At 46.9% G+C, this 19,266-nt stretch overlaps 1 protein-coding gene across 5 annotated transcripts in view; it reads left to right on the forward strand.

The window, feature by feature from the left end:
- Positions 1-19,266, forward strand: part of EHBP1 (EH domain binding protein 1) — a 739,122-nt gene that overhangs the window by 298,022 nt on the left and 421,834 nt on the right. The window lies entirely within an intron of this gene.

The raw sequence follows: 19,266 nt of genomic DNA on the forward strand, positions 1-19,266 counted from the left end.
AGTTCATCGCTACTGGACTCCTAAATTGATGCAGGCAACACTTGTGGTTAAAATTGTGTTTTTTTTCAACATTTTTATATGTTCAAAAATTATAATATTTTCCTCTTTAAAAACGCTTAGAAACGCAAACGCGCATAAACGCGGGTTAACGTTTTTACAAGCATTTGGCTCTTGAAATGTCGGTAAACTACAGTCCTGAAAGCGATTTTTCTGCTTTCAAAAAAAGCCTGTAACCTCAACTGCCTCTAAACTTCTATAAATGACTTTGTGTACATGTACACATAAGAAAACATAGAGGAGAGTTCAGGGGCTACTGGAAAAAAACACCCCACTGCTTCTTAACATCTGTTTAGCAGCTGCAGTGTATATGAGGCCTTAAATGTAAAAAGAAAATACAAATAGGTGTGTATTATTTAGTCTGCGTGAAAGTTGTGGAGTCTACAAACTATGATATAAGATATGTGTCCAAAAAGTTTGATGAATGGTATCAGAAGACAATCAAAACAGAAGATACAAACAAATGACCTTTATTGGCCTTCAAAATAATCAGCATCCTTCACAACACACTCTTGGCAATGTTCATAAAGCTTCTTGAAACTGTCAGCAAAGGCCTCTTTAGGAATCGATCGCAGAACCGCTGTCACACATTCTTGGATTGCCGCTACATCTGCAAAACATGTGCCCTTCATGACGCTCTTCAGGTGGGGAAACAGAAAAAAAGTGGTAATGAAATCTCCAGAGGTTTCCATCCATTTTGCTTTCTGTTCATCTGTCAGCTTGTGCGGCACAAACCAGGAACAGATCTTCCACTTACCCAAACCTTTGCGGATGATGGTGCGCAGTGTGTCCTTGCTAATGCCGAGTTCCTCTGCCATCAATCGTAGAGTCAGTTGCTTATCTTGTGGCAGCATTTGACACACACACTCGATCATGTCTGGTGTTCTGCTTGTCTACGTCCAACCCGAACGTGGCTCATCCTCAGTCGTTTCCTTCCCATCATGAACCTGTCCTGAACATATTTTCTCCTCGCGCCTTCCGTTCCGTACACTTGCACCAACATTTCATGTGTCTCCGTCGCTGTTTTCCCCAATTTGTAGCAGAACTTGATGTTCACTCGTTGCTCCATCGCACTGTTGACCCTACCTCTCAAATTGACTATGTTCGACTGCCCGCAGCAGGTTTACTGACTGTCACGTGTACTCCATGCTAGGTGGCACTTCCTGATGTGTCACTGGATAGCCACGTGCATGCGTGAACACTTGGCCCATGTTGTTGTTCATATATCGGACTATTCACCAAACTTTTTAGACACACCTCGTATATATTTGAAAGTGAATCAGTCCTTATGTACTGACTGCCTAACTAATTTCTTGAGGCCCTAAAATGCCAAGACGGTACAAATACTCCCAAATTACCCTTTATTTGAAAGTTGACAGTCCAGTTTGTTTAGCGGCATGATGAATTTTTTGAAGTTGTATTTTTTCCCCCACAATTCTTTGGAAAATGATGAAAGTAAATCATTTTTTTTCCATAAAATTGTTATTTTAACAAGTTTTTTTTTCTCACACACAGCACACACAGTTGTCAATATATAAGATATTTCTAACACACGGCACAGGCATGCATAGAATCACACCTCAAAGTAAGGCAATACCACATGTGAGACTTTTTCACAGCCTTGTCACTTAGAGGGGTCCCAGCATCCAAGGAGCACCTTCAGATGTTCTAGGGGCATAAATCACGCATCTAATTTCCTGATTTCCTGGAGCACCAGAACAATGGAAACACCCACAAAATGGCTGCATTTTGGAAATCAAATACCCCAAGGTATTTCCTAAGAGGCATAATGAGTCTTGAAAATGTAATTTCTCTTTCGTTCACTGACAGACACAGTTCTTCAGACCATTGGGCTTATGCTGCTCTCTCTTCAGGAGTAGGACTAGGCGGAAACCTTTTTTCGTTACGCCCCTGAGGCAGTCCCAGAGGGTATACAATCACTTCCTGCTATAGGACTTCAGTTTTTCCTGCCTAGTCAGGAGTAAGGACTGGGATCTGCGTCCTGGCTTTTTTTCCTTATTAAATGGGATTGTTTTACTTTTTCTTTACCCGGGTGGCCCCTTGGGGTCTGTATCGTCTGATTTACGCCTTTCCTACAATACAACTTCTGTTGAGACTGCTACACAGAGTCGCGGTACAAGGGATTCCAGTCATTCTGGTGGCACCAGACTGGCCTCGCAGGTCTTGGTACGCAGGCCTGGTAAGGCTGGTAGCAGACGTCCCTTGGAAAGTTCCTCTAAGGGAAGATCTTCTGTCTCAGGAACCAATCTTTCATCCTGCTTTACAGTCGCTGGCTTTAACGGCCTGGCTATTGAAAGCCAGTTGCTGGAGGACAGAGGGCTGCCGGAGTTGGTGATTCCTACGCTGCTAAAAGCTAAGAAATCTACTTCTAGGAATGTTTATCATCGAGTTTGGAAGGCGTACATTACTTGGTGTGAGTCTCTGGGGGTTTCTCCCCATTCCTTTTCTGTGTCTTGCCTGTAAGAGTTTCTACAACTAGGTGTAGATCAACGTTTGGCTCTGGGCACCATCGAGGGCCAGATTCCTGCTTTGGCCAATTTTTTAAAAGGCCGTTGGGGGCAAAGTCCTTGGTTTACACTTTTGTGCATAGAGTTCGCCACCATGGGATCTCAATCTGGTACTGTCGGTGCTTTAAAAACCTCTCCCTGAAAATATTCGAGAACTCACTCTGTCACAGAAGGTGGCCTTCTTAGTCACTATTACTCCTGCACGTAGGGTGTTGGAGTTGGCTGCGATGTCCTGTCGGCTGCCTTACCTGGTGATTCATAGGGACAAAGAGGTGCTGCGACCCGGTCAGGCGTTCCTTCCTAAGGTTGTCTCGGGGTTTCATTTGAATGAAGATATTGTGTCACCTTCTTAATGTCCTAAGCCGAAACATCCTAAGGAAATTGCTTCACATTCCTTGGATGTGGTCAGGGCGATTCGAGTGTACCTGGCAGTGACTGAACCAATTTGAAAATCAGATTCTTTGTTCTTACGGATGGACCTCGTAAGGGACAGGCCGCATCTGCTGCGACCATTTCCAAGTGGATCAGGCAGACTCTGGTGCAGGCCTATTCTATTAAGGGTCAGGTTCCTCCTTTCCCTGTTAAAGCTCATTCTACGAGGGCACTTAGTGCCTGCAGGGCCTTCCGTCATCAGGCTTCAGTGGTTCAAGTGTGCAAAGCGGCTACGTGGTCGTCTGTACACACATTCACAAAACTTTAGAGGTGGATGTACTTGCATCTTCGGATGCAGCGTTTGGCCGCAAAGTTTTGCAGGCTGTCTTTGCATAGTCTTCAGCTTCTGCAGGGTGTAATTTTTTCCTGGTGGTGAGCTCCAGTTGTTCCTGGTTGAGCTCCTATGTTTACCTGGTTGGCTATGTTTAGCCTCGTTGGGAATTATACGTATTGCTGTGTTTTTCAGTGAACGAAAGAGAAACTGGATTTTTTGCCACGAGCCTTTGGAAAGTATGGAAAGAAGATAACAATTTTTTTTTTTTTTTTATTTACACAAAGTTGTCAATTGATAAGATATTTCTAACACCAAGCATAGGCATACTTTAGAATTACACCTTAAATCGCATTCTGCTACTCCTCCCAAGTATGAAGTTACCACATACAGTATGTAAGACCTTTTCAATGTTTGGACTGATTATGTACCCAACATTGCAACCTGTGCATCACAAAAATCAACCAACACTGTATAGAAAACTAACCAACACTGTATAGAAAAAAACTATGTACTGTAATGCTTGCTTCTATGAGTGGTCAGCAGATATGGCATAGTGTAGTGTCGCCTACAGCACTCCCTGTTCCTAAAAGCCAAGCAGCCTAACCTACTGGTACGTGGCTGCCCCGTAGTACAATGCTATGTTCACTGGCCAGGAAGTACAGGGGGCTGAACAAAGTGTTATCTAAACCTGTGGATCGAGTAGTGCAGTTGTCCATAGAGGATGGGTGGGGACTGGTGTCTCACAGGAACGTAGCCAGTAGGACTTGCTTATTGGTCAGTACTGGTGTTGAGCAGAGATGTGATCCACAAACAGGCATTGAAGCTATCCAGGCAGCAGGCAGGAACATAGTCATCAATAAACAGGCTAGGGTCAGTACAGGGAGTTGGCAGATATGTGGTCAGAAAATAGCCAAAGGATTGGTCCAGGCAGCATGCAGGGACATAATCCATAAACAGGCCAGGGAAAGTACAGGCAGCAGGCAGAAAGCGTGGTCAGCATATAGCCAAAGGTTGGTCCATGCAGCAGGCAGAAACATTAGGCTTAGGGCCTTGGTTAGGTAAGACCTGGACACAGGAGTACAGGCTTCTTCACACCCAAAGCTCTTTGAAGCCTCTGGACTCCAGACCCTGATCTGAGAATCCTGTAGAAACTCATGAAAAACTAAAAGCTTAGTTTTCTCTGCTCTGATACAAAACTCTGCAGCTCCACACTCTGCTTATTTGAGATCCCTGTGTTGTCTTTAATTCCACTACTACAGATCAGATCAGTCCTGTCAGCAGGCAAAACACATGGTTGAATAACAGGTCAAGGTCAGTTCAGGCAGAAGGTAGAAACATGGTCAATAAACAGGCAAGGTGGCAGTAAGAAGCATGGTCAGAATGCAGGCAAATAGTCATTCCAGGCATCAGGCAGAAACGTGAGTGCGAAAACCGGCAAATGAATGGTGCATGTGACCATAGATACAGGGGGATGGCAGGTAGTCAGACACATGAGAAATTTCCACCAAACTTTCACTAATATTGTGGCGAATAATAGCGATTGAAGCAGTCTCCAATATAGAGGCCAGATTGTGAGGGATATTGGGGGCAATAGTTTTGGGTGTTATGACTTCTGCTATTACTAGTGCATACACTGCCTTTTTGGGTGGGGGGCAGGGTGGGGGTTCTGCCTGCTTTGATAGAAGCGATAATATCTGGAAAATGTCTTTCATGCAGCCTGCTCCCTGCATCAGAACAAAGGTGTTAGGGTGCATGTCTTTCCTCATGGATAACTAGGCAATCTTTACCACGCCTATGGGGAAGTCCTTGCAGGCATACACCCACTCACTCTGCTATAGGATTTAGTTTGTTTCTGCCTAGTTTAGAAGTAGGACCTAGTTCCCGGCTGGGACTTCGGTCGTAGCTTGTCTTTTTTATTTTAACGGGAACCTTTGTTAAAAAATTTAATTTTTTAGCTAGTTATGTCCCTGAGAGAACTGCAATCAACAGCCGAGCTGGGTTTTGGACTGGATAGCCTAGATCCTTAAGGTCTCCCAGCCTGGCCAGTGAGCGTGTGCAGGTTATAGCCCAGGGCTAGGCCTCGCCAGGACAGAGCCCCAATGGACGGGGACTGGCCCTCGAGTGAAAGACCTCGCCGGGACGCACACGACCTGGTTTGGCCTGAGTTGCAGCGTACCCCACCCCGAGTGAAGACTTAGTCTGTCCAGGGTGGCGCCCATCCGATGTCGTTGGTATGGGGAGTAGTGTCCCCCCCATAGCTCTGGCGGTCTCGGAGCAAATGTGGGCCCCTCCCTGGGAAGGTCAGACCCTCGGGAATTCCTCATTCCCCCCTGGCCTCTCGGTATGTACCAGGCTCCCCCAAGGCCTCCCTCCCCACCATCATAGAGGTCCCTACCTCAGTCAGTGATGGGGGTCTTCGGGAAGCGACGCGCCAATGCTGCTATAGCGGATCCACTGGGGGGGGGGGGAATCCTGGTGGCAGTTACTGCCGGGGGGACCCCCCATGCCTCTAATCATTTGGACCTCTTAGGGGGTCCTGGAGGACCTCATGGCGCGCTGAGGGGGGCCGCCATTTTACTGTAGAATCATTCATCCTCATTTTGCAGTCCGCGAACGCCGGACAGCAGGAAGCAGCTAGGCCTTTACTCTAGTGATGACCCTGGTACTTCCTCTTGTGAAGATCGTTTTGTCTGCGGTGGGGTCCATTTTTCACAGTTTTCTTAAAGTGACACTGCGTTATTCCAGGGTTCATATGGAATCCCAGGAACAAATTTCACCTACAGATACCCTCCTTGCAGTTGCGTGGACCTCCAGGTTGCAACCCCTGTTTGTCTTAACGGCGTTTTTTGAAAACCTGTTGTCAAAAATGGATTTGGTTTTAAAAAAAAATACCACTAGTAAAATGCGCCCTATGCCCTCCCCAACCTCTCCTGTATCTTCAGATTCTGACGTAAATATGGCCACCTTTGACGCATGTCACCCTGAGGGTTCTGCGTCATCGCATTCGGATGGCGAGGATGACATATCCTCGTCTGCAGCCACGCGGGAAAGCGCGCTGGTGGAGGCTCATGTCAGTGGAACTCTAAAAATGGCGGATAATTCTGCAGCGTCAGGCACGCAGGTGTCATTTGGCACTCGCAAATTCCAGAAGTTGGGCAAGGTTTTCTCTTGTCCAGGAATTTTTTGACGAAATTGTCTCTGACCAGTGGGGGGTGCCTCAAACAGATGTTAGTGGTGCCGAAGCTTTTTAAGAGGTGCTAGCCATTCATGGATGCGGTATCCACAAAATGGACCGTTCCACCTAAGGTGGGCCATCCAGTCTCCAGACTGAACAAATCTACTGTGGTCCCGCTGGAGGAGTCCCCGGTCTTTACAGACCCTGTGGATAGAAGGATTGAGTCTCTGTTCCGCCACTTACATTTGATAGCAGACTCAATACTTAAATCGATCTTCGTGATCACTCTGGTGTCCTGGACCATAACGGAATGGGCATAGTTACTAAAAAGGGACCTAGAAACAGAACAGCTCCCTCTGGGCCTGGCAGAGCTAACCGATCAAAGGGTCCAAGCCCTACTATTTATATGTGATGCGTCGCTAGATGCCTCTTGTAGCCAGAGTATCCACGATGGGGGTAGCTATTAGATGCATGGTGTGGTTAAAAAGCTAATCTGCGGATCAGGCTTCAAAAAAGGCTCTATCAGAGCTCCCCTTAACAGGGGACCGTTTGTTTGGATCTTTATTGGATGAACTGATCAAGGGTCTTACAGGTGGGAAGAGTATTCTTCTTCCTCAATCCCCCAAGGGCAAGTCACCACGTAATAGACGGGGGGCCTTTTTTACAGCCTACAGGCAGCCCTTTCATGCCTCTGGGAAGCAGTAGAAAGGATCTAAGCCATATAGGTCTTCTGGGGGTTCCAAGAAGACCTGGTCGGGTAAGCCGAGAACAGGCCAATCCAGATTTACAGACAAATCCCCGTCTGCATGAAGGGACGCCCTCACCCGTAACTGGGGTAGGGGGACGTCTTTGCTTCTTTCCGGAACCATGGACCTCCTTGATTCAGGACAAATGGGTCCACGAACTGATCCGATCGGGTTACAAGATCGTATTCAGGTCTCAACTGTCGGACAGATTATTCCCGTCCAATCTACACCTGTTTCCAGATCGGTTAAGGGATCTATGAGAGGCGGTACCAGATCTGCTGTCGCAAGGGGTGATTGTGACGGTTACCTCTTGGGAACGCTTTCAGGGGTTCTATTCAAACCTGTTCACTGTTCCCAGGAAAGAAGGCAAAGTGCGTCCAATCCTGGACCTCAACGCTCTTAACTGCTTTGTGCGGGTACAGAAGCTTTGAATGGAGTCTATTAGCATGGTAGTGGCGTCCCTACACCAAGGAGAATTTTTGGCCTTCATCGATATCATGGACGTATATCTACACACCCCTATGTACGCTGGACACCAGCGTTTTCTTCGCTTCGATGTAGGAGAGGAGCATTAGCAATTTGTGGCGTTACCGTTTGGTCTCGCCTCCGCTCCCATGGTCTTCAACAAAGTGTTGGCTCTGGTACTGCGACAACTGGGGATTCCGGTACTGGGGACCCTTACAAAGGGAAATTCTTGTCAAGTGGAACAAAGTCCCAAAATCCTTGGACACTATGATTCGGTTGAGTCACAGCACAAAGAGTGTTCTTCTGTGGTGGCTTTGATCGTTGGCCCTATGCCAGGGCAAGTCCTTCCTCCCATTGTATTGGACCATGGTAACCAAGGATGCCAGCCTGTTCGGCTGGGGAGGAGTGCTTGGGAAGCTGTGTGTTCAGGGGCCCTTGACCGTGGAGAAGTTCAGACTACCGATCAATATTCTGGAACTCAGAGCGATAAAGCTTTGCCTGAGTCACTGGATAAATTGTCTGCAGGGTGGTCCAGTTCGGATTTAGTCAAACAATGCCACGGCCGTGGCTTACGTCAATCATCAAGGGGGCACCAAGTGGCAATGGGCAGAAAAGTTTGTTCCGCCCTTTCCACCATGCATATCCCAGGAGTGGAGAATTGGCAGGCGGATTACCTGAGTTGTCAATTGTTGGATCAGGGGGAATGGTCCCTGCACCCGGAGGTGTTTCATCTGCTGTGTGTCCGCTTGGGGACACCCAACATCGACCTGTTAGCCTCTCGACTCAACAAGAAGTTACAGAGGTTTGTAGCCAGGTCTCTGGATCCTCTGACCGACACCACCGATGCACTGGTTGCTCATTGGGGTCAGTATCGGCTGATCTAATGCATTCCTTCCGCTGAAACTCCTGCCGAGGCTTCTGCGCAGAATAGAGGTGGAAGGGTTTTCGGTTATTCTGGTGGCCCCAGACTGGCCTCGCCGGTCTTGGTATGCAGATATGGTAAGGTCGGTTGTCAATGCTCCTTGGAGACTTCCTCTCAGGGAAGATCTGCTGTCTCAAGGGCCAATCTTCCATCCTGCTTTACAGTCATTGGCTTTAATGGTGTGGCTGTTAAAAGCCAGGTATTAAAAAGACAGGGGTCTTTCTAACTCAGTGATTCCTACACGTTGAAGGCTAGAAAATCTACCTCCAGGAAGATCTATCATCGTACGTGGAAGTTGTACATCTCATGGTGTGAATCGCTGAAGGTGCATCCTCGCCTTTGTTCGGTGGCTAGGATTTTGACCTTTCTCCAAAGAGGGGTTGAACAGTGGTTGGCCTTGGGTACTATTAAAGGCCAAGCGTCAGCTTTGGCTGTGTTTTTTCAACGCCCTTTAGCTACACATGCTTTGATTTGCACTTTTATTCAAGGGGTTCGGCATATGGCTCCTCCGATATGATCCCTGTTACCTCCGTGGGATCTTAACTGGGTACTGTCTGTTCTTCAAAAACCTCTCTTTGAGAACATTACGGAGATTCCTCTGCTTACACTGTCACGGAAGGTAGCCTTTTTGGTGGCTATTACCTCTGCTCGCTATCCTGCTGTTCACCTTATCTGGTGGTCCACAGAGATAAGGTGGTACCTTGACCTAATCAGTCATTTCTTCCTAAGGTGGTTTCTGATTTCCATTTGAATGAAGACATTGTGCTTCCTTCACTCTGTCATACGCCCAAGCATCCCAAGGATATTGCCTTGCATTCTTTGGATGTGGTTCGGGCAATTAGGGTTTACCTGGCGGTTACTGAATCTTTCAGGAGATCAAACTCTCTTTTTGTCCACACGGAAGGACCTTGAAAGGGATTGGCTGCATCTGCTGTGACCAAATCCAGACGGATCAGGCAGAGGGTGGTACAGGCTTTTTCACTGAAGGGTCAGGTTCCACCTTTCCCTGTGAAGGTGCATTCTACTAGGACGCTGAGTGCCTCTTGGGCTTTTCGCCATCAGGCGTCAGTATTGCAAGTTTGCCAGGTGGCAACTTGTTCGCCTGTGCACACGTTCACAAAATTCTACAAAGTGAATGTGTAAGCATCCTCGGATGCTTCTTTTGGCCACAAGGTTTTGCAGGCTGCTGTTTAAAATAGAAAATATTCTCTTTGAGGGTGTATGTTTTCTAGGTGAGCTCCAGTTGTTCCTGGTTGAGCTCCATGTTCACTGGTTGGCTAAGTTTAGCCTTTGGGGAATTACATTCTTTTCTATGTTGATTTCCCACCCCTCATGCAAATACTGCTTTGGGACATCCCAATCAATGGTCAAGAAGAATTTGGAGCTGTGTCTGTCAATGAACAATAGAGAAAACTGGATTTTTGACTTACGGTAAAAATCCTTTTCTCCGCGGTTCATTGACAGACTCGGCACCCACCCCTCTATTTCTGAGTGGGATGGGATTTTTTCTTCTAAACACTGCCTACAACAACAAAAAATTCTATAGCAGAGTGAGCGGGTGTATGCCTGCAGGGACTGCCCCATAAGCTTGGTAAAGATTTTTCCTGCCTAGTGTGCTACTCCTGTAGGGGGCAGCATAACCTAATGGTCAAGAAGAATATAGAGCTGCATTTGTCAATGAACTTCAAAGAAAAGGATTTTGCAGTAAGTCAAAAATCCAGTTTTTGCTAGACAGGCTTCATTTTAAGAAAATTTAGTTTACATACTTAGTTAATTTTGTCAATCAGCTATAATGCTAAGAAATATTACTGCTTTTGAAAATGTTATTATGTGGTGATTGATGTATTTTAATTAGCAAGAATATAACAAGCATTTCATAATATAAAAGCAGGGTGTGTCGGTTACACAATAAATCTTTGCATTGAACATACAGCTCAGAAAATTGCAGTGTTGTACAGTATTATTTTCTGTTTTGCGGTAGATTTATTTCTCAGTAATTATTATGGTAAAAAAATCTGTAGGTTTCATTTTTTTGTAGAAATGATTGTAGTATCTATGTACTCATTAGTATTCACTAAAGCAAACCTTGCTCAGAGATAAGAGTCTATTGCCCATTCAGTTCTGTAAGGTCAGTGAAGTGTATAAAAACATAATAGGCTCACATCACAAAGCGTTAACACAAGAAAAAGGATCCTTATTATAGCCATGTGACTGTCATTTTCAAATCTCATGAGACTGCGGTAAAAATAACTGTCAGTTTTTTCAGAATAAGGATCCTTATCCTGGTGTGTTAATGTTGTGGATTGGGCCATGTGTATGTTAAGGCATATGTAGCACTGTCCCCGTAGGGCTTGCTGTTTGATGACCTGTTGGGCCTCCCCTGATTACCAGCAGACAGTCACTTAGGGTACAGTTCACGCATTAATCCTTACTCCCAATGGCTCGTTACTCCATAAACAGTCCAGGGGTGTTGGTTTTTTGTATTTATTATGGAACTTGGATGGGAGAAGATAATAGTGGAATACTCCAACTGGAACTATACAGTTAGGTCCATAAATATTGGGCCATCGACACAATTCTAATCTTTTGGGCTCTATATACCACCACAATGGATTTGAAATGAAACAAACAAGATGTGCTTTAACTGCAGACTTTCAGCTTTAATTTGAGGGTATTTACATCCAAATCAGATGAAAGGTGTAGGAATTACAACAGTTTGTATATGTGCCTCCCACTTTTTAAGGGACCAAAAGTAATGGGACAATTGGCTGCTCAGCTGTTCCATGGCCAGGTGTGTGTTATTCCCTCATTATCCCATTTACAAGGAGCAGATAAAAGGTCCAGAGTTCATTTCAAGTGTGCTATTTGCATTTGGAATCTGTTGCTGTCAACCCTCAATATGAGATCCAAAGAGCTGTCACTATCAGTGAAGCAAGCCATCATTAGGCAGAAAAAAACAAAACAAACCCATCAGAGAGATAGCAAAAACATTAGGTGTGACCAAATCAACTGTTTGGAACATCCTTAAAAAGAAAGAACGCACCGGTGTGCTTAGCAACAACAAAAGACCCGGAAGACCACGGAAAACAACTGTGGTGGATGACCGAAGAATTCTTTCCCTGGTGAAGAAAACATCCTTCACATCAGTTGGCCAGATCAAGAACACTCTCCAGGAGGTAGGTGTATGTGTGTCAAAGTCAACAATCAAGAGAAGACTTCACCAGAGTGAATACAGAGGGTTCACCACAAGATGTAAACCATTGGTGAGCCTCCAAAACAGGAAGGCCAGATTAGAGTTTGCCAAACAACATCTAAAAAAGCCTTCACAGTTCTGGAACAAAATCCTATGGACACATGAGACCAAGATCAACTTGTACCAGAGTGATGGGAAGAGAAGAGTATGGAGAAGGAAAGGAACTGCCCATGATCCAAAGCATACCACCTCATCAGTGAAGCATGGTGGTGGTAGTGTCATGGCGTGGGCATGTATGGCTGCCAATGGAACTGGTTCTCTTGTTTTTAATGATGATGTGAATACTGACAAAAGCAGCAGGATGAATTCTGAAGTGTTTCGGGCAATATTATCTGCTCATATTCAGCCAAATGCTTCAGAACTCATTGGACAGCGCTTCGCAGTGCAGATGGACAATGACCCGAAGCATACTGCGAAAGAACCAAAGAGTTTTTTAAGGGAAAAAAGTGGAATGTTATGCAATGGCCAAGTACCTGACCTGAATCCGATTGAGCATGCATTTCACTTGCTGAAGACAAAACTGAAGGGAAAATGCCCCAAGAACAAGCAGGAACTGAAGACAGTAGCAGTAGCCTGGCAGAGCATCACCAGGGATGAAACCCAGTGTCTGGTAATGTCTATGCGTTCCAGACTTCAGTCTGTAATTGACTGCAAAGGATTTGCAACCAAGTATTAAAAAGTGACAGTTTGATTTATGCTTGTTAATCTGTCCCTTTACTTTTGGTCCCTTAAAAATTGGGAGGCACATATACAAACTGTTGTAATTCCTACACCGTTCACCTGATTTGGATGTAAATACCCTCAAATTAAAGCTGAAAGCCTGCAGTTAAAGCACATCTTGTTTGTTTAATTTCAAATCCATTGTGGTGGTGTATAGAGCCAAAAAGATTAGAATTGTGTTGATGTCCCAATATTTATGGACCTGACTGTATACATTTGATGAGGACAACTCTCACTTGGCCTCGCCAGGTTGCTTGTGGAAGCAGTCACACTGCTTTAACCATACTGCCACGTGTATGTAAAAGGTTAAGTCTCCTTGCTCTTTCTCCAGCAATAAACTTGGTGAAATACATTATCTTCAGGATACTCTCTAGCATACCCTTTACTGATACCTGTCCATTGACTCTTCTAGCTAAATGGATGCCCCCCTCAGGTCAGGCCCCTTGACACAGATCTGTACTCACTGTATGCAGAATCAGATCCTTCCAGTGTCTCCCTTCCAGCCAGCTTTACAGGACCTCAGGATTCAGTTCCTCTCTGACTCTTTAGGCCCTCAGATCAACTACCTGAGGATGCATGGCAACTTCTACAGGGGAGGAGGCAGCCGCCCCCTCCCTCTGGGACTCCTCTCTCCAGCTGAAAGACCCCAAGCACATGTGCTCCTGGCATTAATACAGTATCCCAGCATGCACGGTGGCACTTTCCTCTGCCAATCACCAAGGCTGTACTAAATGCCTGTGCACTCATTTGTCAGGTTTTCTCCCACTGTCCAATATGCCTCCCTATTGGTCCAGTGTGAAACACTCTGCAGACAGACTGATTTGCACCTGAGCACAATGAGCAGACCTCACTCGCAGATCCTGCTCTCTGGTAGGCAGAGAACAATGTAGATTTACCTGGCAATCCCTCTGGTAAGCAGAAAGGATCCAAAACTATACTCTCTCTCTAGCACCTACCTAGGAGGGTGCTACGCATATAAGAATATATAAAAAATTTAGCTCTGCTCACTCCGTGTTACCTTTTTTGTCTTGACAATCTCTGTCGGACTGATAAAATGGCCAACTAAACAGTGTTTTGCTCATATGTAATCTCCAAAATCTCCCTTTTCCTCAGGCCTAGACCTTTACATTAATTTGTATATGTATCTAAAAGCTCATGAGACCTTAAAGGCTTGGTAGGTGCAGCCATTTCCGATCTCTGCTCTCCTGTTCTTTGAATGCTTGATGAGTTATTACCTTGGTACAAGTATGTGCTTCTCAAGTGTTGGGGATGCCTTGTGTAAGGGGGCACTCTCATGGGGACACCTAGTGTAAGGAAGCACTCTGATGGAGATGCCTGGTGTAAGGGGGTACTCTGATGGGAACACCTGAAGTAAGAGGACACTCTGATGGTGACACATAATGTAAGCAAGAACTCTGATGGGAACACTGGGTGTAAGGGAGGACTCTGATTGGGAATGCCTGAAGTAAAGTAGCACCCTGATTGGGACACCTGATGTCAGGGGGCACCCTGGTGTAAAGGGACACTCTGATGGGGACACCTGGTGTAATGGGGAACTCTAATGGGAACACCTGGTGTACTGGGACACTCTGATGGGGACACCTGAAATAAGGGGGCATTCTGATAGGGACACCTAATGTAAGGGGGCATTTTAATAAAGAAACCTGATGTAAGAGGTCATTCAGTGGGGACACCGAATGTATCAGGGGAACTCTTATCGGGACACCTAATGTAAGGGGGCACTTTGATGGGGGAACCCTGAAAATTGCTAATAAATATTAAAATGCAATAGAAATTGTACTTTGCCTATTTTTTGATAGACCTAAATTGACCAAGGTGTACTAGTATCCTAGGATCTGAGTCATAGCATAATCATTAGATTAGAATTTTTTTTTTACAAACCAGACCTCTTTGAATTTTACCTTGATACCCCTGAGTTCAGTGGCGGCTGGTGAAGTTTTAAGATGGGGGGGCGCAAGACCCCGCCCTTCTATTTTACCCCTCCCATTTCTCAGAAGCCCCACCCCTTATCGACTCCACCCATTTTGTCCCCTGTATTTTGCTTGCATGAACAAATTCTCACAATGTATCACATATTAAGGGGTCTCTCAGTACTAGTATATCCAATAGGGAGCAGGGGCCCTATTATGGGATATACTGTGAGAGACACCCTATTATGGGATACACTGACTGAGAGTGGCACAAACCCCACAGTACAGACCCCCTAGCACAAACCCCACAGTACAGACCTCCTAGCACTAATCCCACAGTACAGGCCCCCTAGCACAAACCCCACATTACAGGCCCCCTAGCACAAACCCCACATTACAGGCCCCCTAGCACAAACCCCACAGTACAGGCCCCCTAGCACAAACCCCACAGTACAGGCCCCCTAGCACAAACCCCACAGTACAGGCCCCCTAGCACAAACCCCACAGTACAGGCCCCCTAGCACAAACCCCACAGTACAGACCCCCTAGCACAAACCCCACAGTACAGACCCCCTAGCACAAACCCCACAGTACAGGCCCCCTAGCAATAATCCCACAGTACAGGCCCCCTAGCACAAACCCCACAGTACAGACCCCCTAGCACAAACCCCACAGTACAGACCCCCTAGCACAAACCCCACAGTACAGGCCCCCTAGCACTAATCCCACAGTACAGGCCCCCTAGCACTAATCCCACAGTACAGGCCCCCTAGCACTAATCCCACAGTACAGGCCCCCTAGCACTAATCCCACAGTACATGCCCCCTTTCAATGTAGTGACCAGCGTGCCCCTTTCAATGCAGTGACCAGCGTACATGCCCCCTTTCAATGCAGTGACCAGCGTGCCCCTTTCAATGCAGTGACCAGCATACATGTCCCCTTTCAATGCAGTGACCAGCGTACATGCCCCCTTTCAATGCAGTGACCAGCGTACATGACCCCTTTCAATGCAGTGACCAGCGTACATGACCCCTTTCAATGCAGTGACCAGCGTACATGTCCCCTTTCAATGCAGTGACCAGCGTACATGACCCCTTTCAATGCAGTGACCAGCGTACATGTCCCCTTTCAATGTAGTGACCAGCGTACATGCCCCCTTTCAATGCAGTGACCAGCGTACATGCCCCCTTTCAATGTAGTGACCAGCGTACATGCCCCCTTTCAATGTAGTGACCAGCGTACATGCCCCCTTACAATGCAGTGACCAGCGTACATGACCCCTTTCAATGCAGTGACCAGCGTACATGCCCCCTTACAATGCAGTGACCAGCGTACATGCCCCCTTTCAATGTAGTGACCAGCGTACATGCCCCCTTACAATGCAGTGACCAGCGTACATGACCCCTTTCAATGCAGTGACCAGCGTACATGCCCCCTTACAATGCAGTGACCAGCGTACATGTCCCCTTTCAATGTAGTGACCAGCGTACATGCCCTCTTTCAGTGCAGTGACAAGGGTACAGGCCCCCTTTCAATGCAGTGACCAGCGTACATGCCCCCTTTCATCCATCCATGATGATATATATATAATGATATCTGCACACTCTGGTCTGGGCCCGGCCTGGGTAACTTGATAAATCTTGCACAGTGACCTGCCTGTACCTACCTGTTCTGGCCTGGGTCCATCCATCCATCATGGATGGATGGACCCAGGCCAGGCCAGAACAGGTAGGTACAGGCAGGTCACGGTGCAAGATTTATCAAGTTACCCAGGCCGGGCCCAGACCAGACTAGTGCTGTGCTTCATCATGGATGGCGGCAATGGCATTGGCAATTTGGCATGGCAATGGCTGCTGGCTGGCTGGCATGGCAATGGCTGCTGGCTGGCTGGCATGGCAATGGCTGCTGGCTGGCTGGCATGGCAACGGCTGCTGGCTGGCTGGCATGGCAACGGCTGCTGGCTGGCTGGCATGGCAACGGCTGCTGGCTGGCTGGCATGGCAACGGCTGCTGGCTGGCATGGCAACGGCTGCTGGCTGGCATGGCAACGGCTGCTGGCTGGCATGGCAATGGCTGCTGGCTGGCTGGCATGGGCTGCTGGCTGGCATGGCAACAGCTGCTGGCATGGCAATGGCTGGCTGGCATGGGCTGCTGGCTGGCTGGCATGGGCTGCTGGCTGGCTGGCATGGGCTGCTGGCTGGCTGGCATGGCAACAGCTGCTGGCATGGCAATGGCTGGCTGGCATGGGCTGCTGGCTGGCATGGCATTGGCTGCTGGCTGGCTGGCATGGGCTGCTGGCTGGATGGCATGGCAATGGCTGGCTGGCATGGCAATGGCTGGCTGGCTGAGGCCTGAGGACTCACTTACCGTTACCGCCGCGCTGCTGCACACAGGTCTGGAGACCTGGTCTGGATTCGGATTCCGGATGGATGCACGGTCTCGTCTCTGCAGTACCACTGCCGCCGACGCCGTCCCGTCCGTCCACGTCCACGAAGAAGAAGGCCCGGCCCGCCGCCACCCGATCCGACTCGCCGAGTCCTGGACTGGTCTCCGACTCCGTCTCCTCTTCAGTGAGTCCTCCTGCTCCAGGCTCCTTCCTGTCACGGTGAGTGGTGACTGGTGGTGAGTGCGGAGCTGCGGATGGGACCGACCACCGTCCACCGAAGTCTTCTCCGCTGCTGCTGGGCTGGCTGCGCGACACATTCGGGCGGTCGGGTGGCAAGGAAGTCAGTCTGAAGGCGGATTCCGGAAGCGGTGATCTTGACGCCGGCTGATGTCCCACTGTGATTGGTCCAGGCTGGAGACTGGACCAATCACAGCCAGGATATCACGAAGGTGGGGGTGGTCAGGCGTTCCTTCCGGCGCCCAGGTTACGCCCCCTTACGCCCCCAGAAGGCAGCCAATCGGCGCCTTTTCTGGGTCGTAAACCCCACCCCCCCTTTAGCCACCACATAAGTCGGCGAGTCCTGCGAACCGATTTTTTTTTTTTTTTTGTAACTTTATTGTTCTTTTTGTCTTTTTTTTTTCTCCTTTTTTTTTAGGGGGGCGGCGCCCTGGCGCCCCCTATGCACGGGCCGCCACTGCCTGAGTTATGTTATGTCTTTATTGTACTGCGGCTCGACTCTGAATACATTTTGCCTGCTCTATGACATTTTAATAGGGGCATTGTACTTTTAAATTGCAGCAAACTACCCCCTTATGCCCCCTTATGTGAAAAGTAGAAAATATAAAAGTGGATGCAGATGTACTGTACAGTTCATCCTTTCAGCGGGTTTTTATCTTGATGTTTAGTGAATACTGTGGACATCTAATTATGCAAAATATAACTGATCTTAATGATTATGTGACTTTTTTTTCTCTGAGTAAGATGTTCATCATTGTTCAGACTCTGGGGCTAACTCAATTTGTGACACCTCAGATCTGGCTGCAGCCCTGCTGAAATCTAATACTCTTCACATACTCCTGATTGCATTACGGTTTGTGGGAAAGCACAGGTTGCACAGGGGTGAAAAAAATAATACATCTGATGGATTACAACCTCTCAGTCAGGGAAATTTCTGTTCTCCATTTCCAAATTGCTCCATTTGATTTTTGCCCTGAGTTTTTTTTCCCATTAGCCATATTAGCCTTTGTGCACTTTCTTCTTCAAAGTAATGCAAATAGGCTTTTTAATTTACTGGCTGGAAAGCAGGTCGAACCTTTAATGCCATGCTATTAGATTTGTTCGAGCCTTCAATATTAGGAGGCACTTTTCCTATTGTAGAAAGCATTAATATAATTGTGCCAAACATTTGTGTTCATTTACAAGTGATTATATCATGACTCGCTTTATGTTTTTAATAATATTTAGCAAGTGTTTAAGGGTGAGCTGGCATTTTTTTTCTTTCCTATAGTAATATTGTCACTATTTTCAGAAATCCCTTGTAAATAATCAAAATAATCAGTATCCTATCTATCTATCTATCTATCTATCTTCGTAAATACTCTCAAAGGGCAGCTATTGTCTTCTTTATTTAGAGTTTTTTTTTTTACTTCAAGATATTTATATTATAATAGGATTATAATATGAATAATCTTTAATCTTTTAACCTTGCAACTAAAGTAATGGCACTAAATGTCTGACTGGTTAAAGGAAAAAATAGCTGCTGAAATTCTACCTACTAGCCAGTCATACATGGATTGAAATTTGGCCAGTTCAGAAGGGACAGGCCAAATGTTGATCCATGTATGGGCACCCTGGTTTACACAAGTCGATCTATCGATTGACTTGTGTACAACCAGGATGTTGGGTTTTTCCAGAACAATTGGTGCCGCTGGTTAAAGCCGGCAACATTAATTGTGTTCTGCCAGCGGGGAAGGCTCCCCTCTGGCAGAACACAATAGTGCTGCATGAGGAATTCCCCCATCAACACTGACTGTGTTGATGGGGGAATCAAGCAATTGTCTTTTCTTCCACCCATGGAACTGCATAATCTTATGTCCTGCATTAAGCCGGCCGTAGACGGTTCGACAGTGAAAAAACCTGGCAGGCTGGTTTTACCCAACTTGATTGATTGATTAAATTGGGTACATTCAGCCTGCCCAAACATGGTTAGAATGTCGGCCGATTCCTGCTGAACCGGCTGAGATTCGAACCATGTATGAGCAGGCTGAATGTACCCAAGTTGATCGATCATTCAACTTGGGTACAACCAGTCTGCCGGATTTTACGTGCTATTATTGCAAGCATTTGTTAGCCGCTAGCAGTAATCACTGTCTTCTCCT

Source organism: Pelophylax lessonae, assembly GCF_965119305.1.
Source record: "Pelophylax lessonae genome assembly, chromosome: 3".
Classification (NCBI taxonomy): domain Eukaryota; kingdom Metazoa; phylum Chordata; class Amphibia; order Anura; family Ranidae; genus Pelophylax; species Pelophylax lessonae.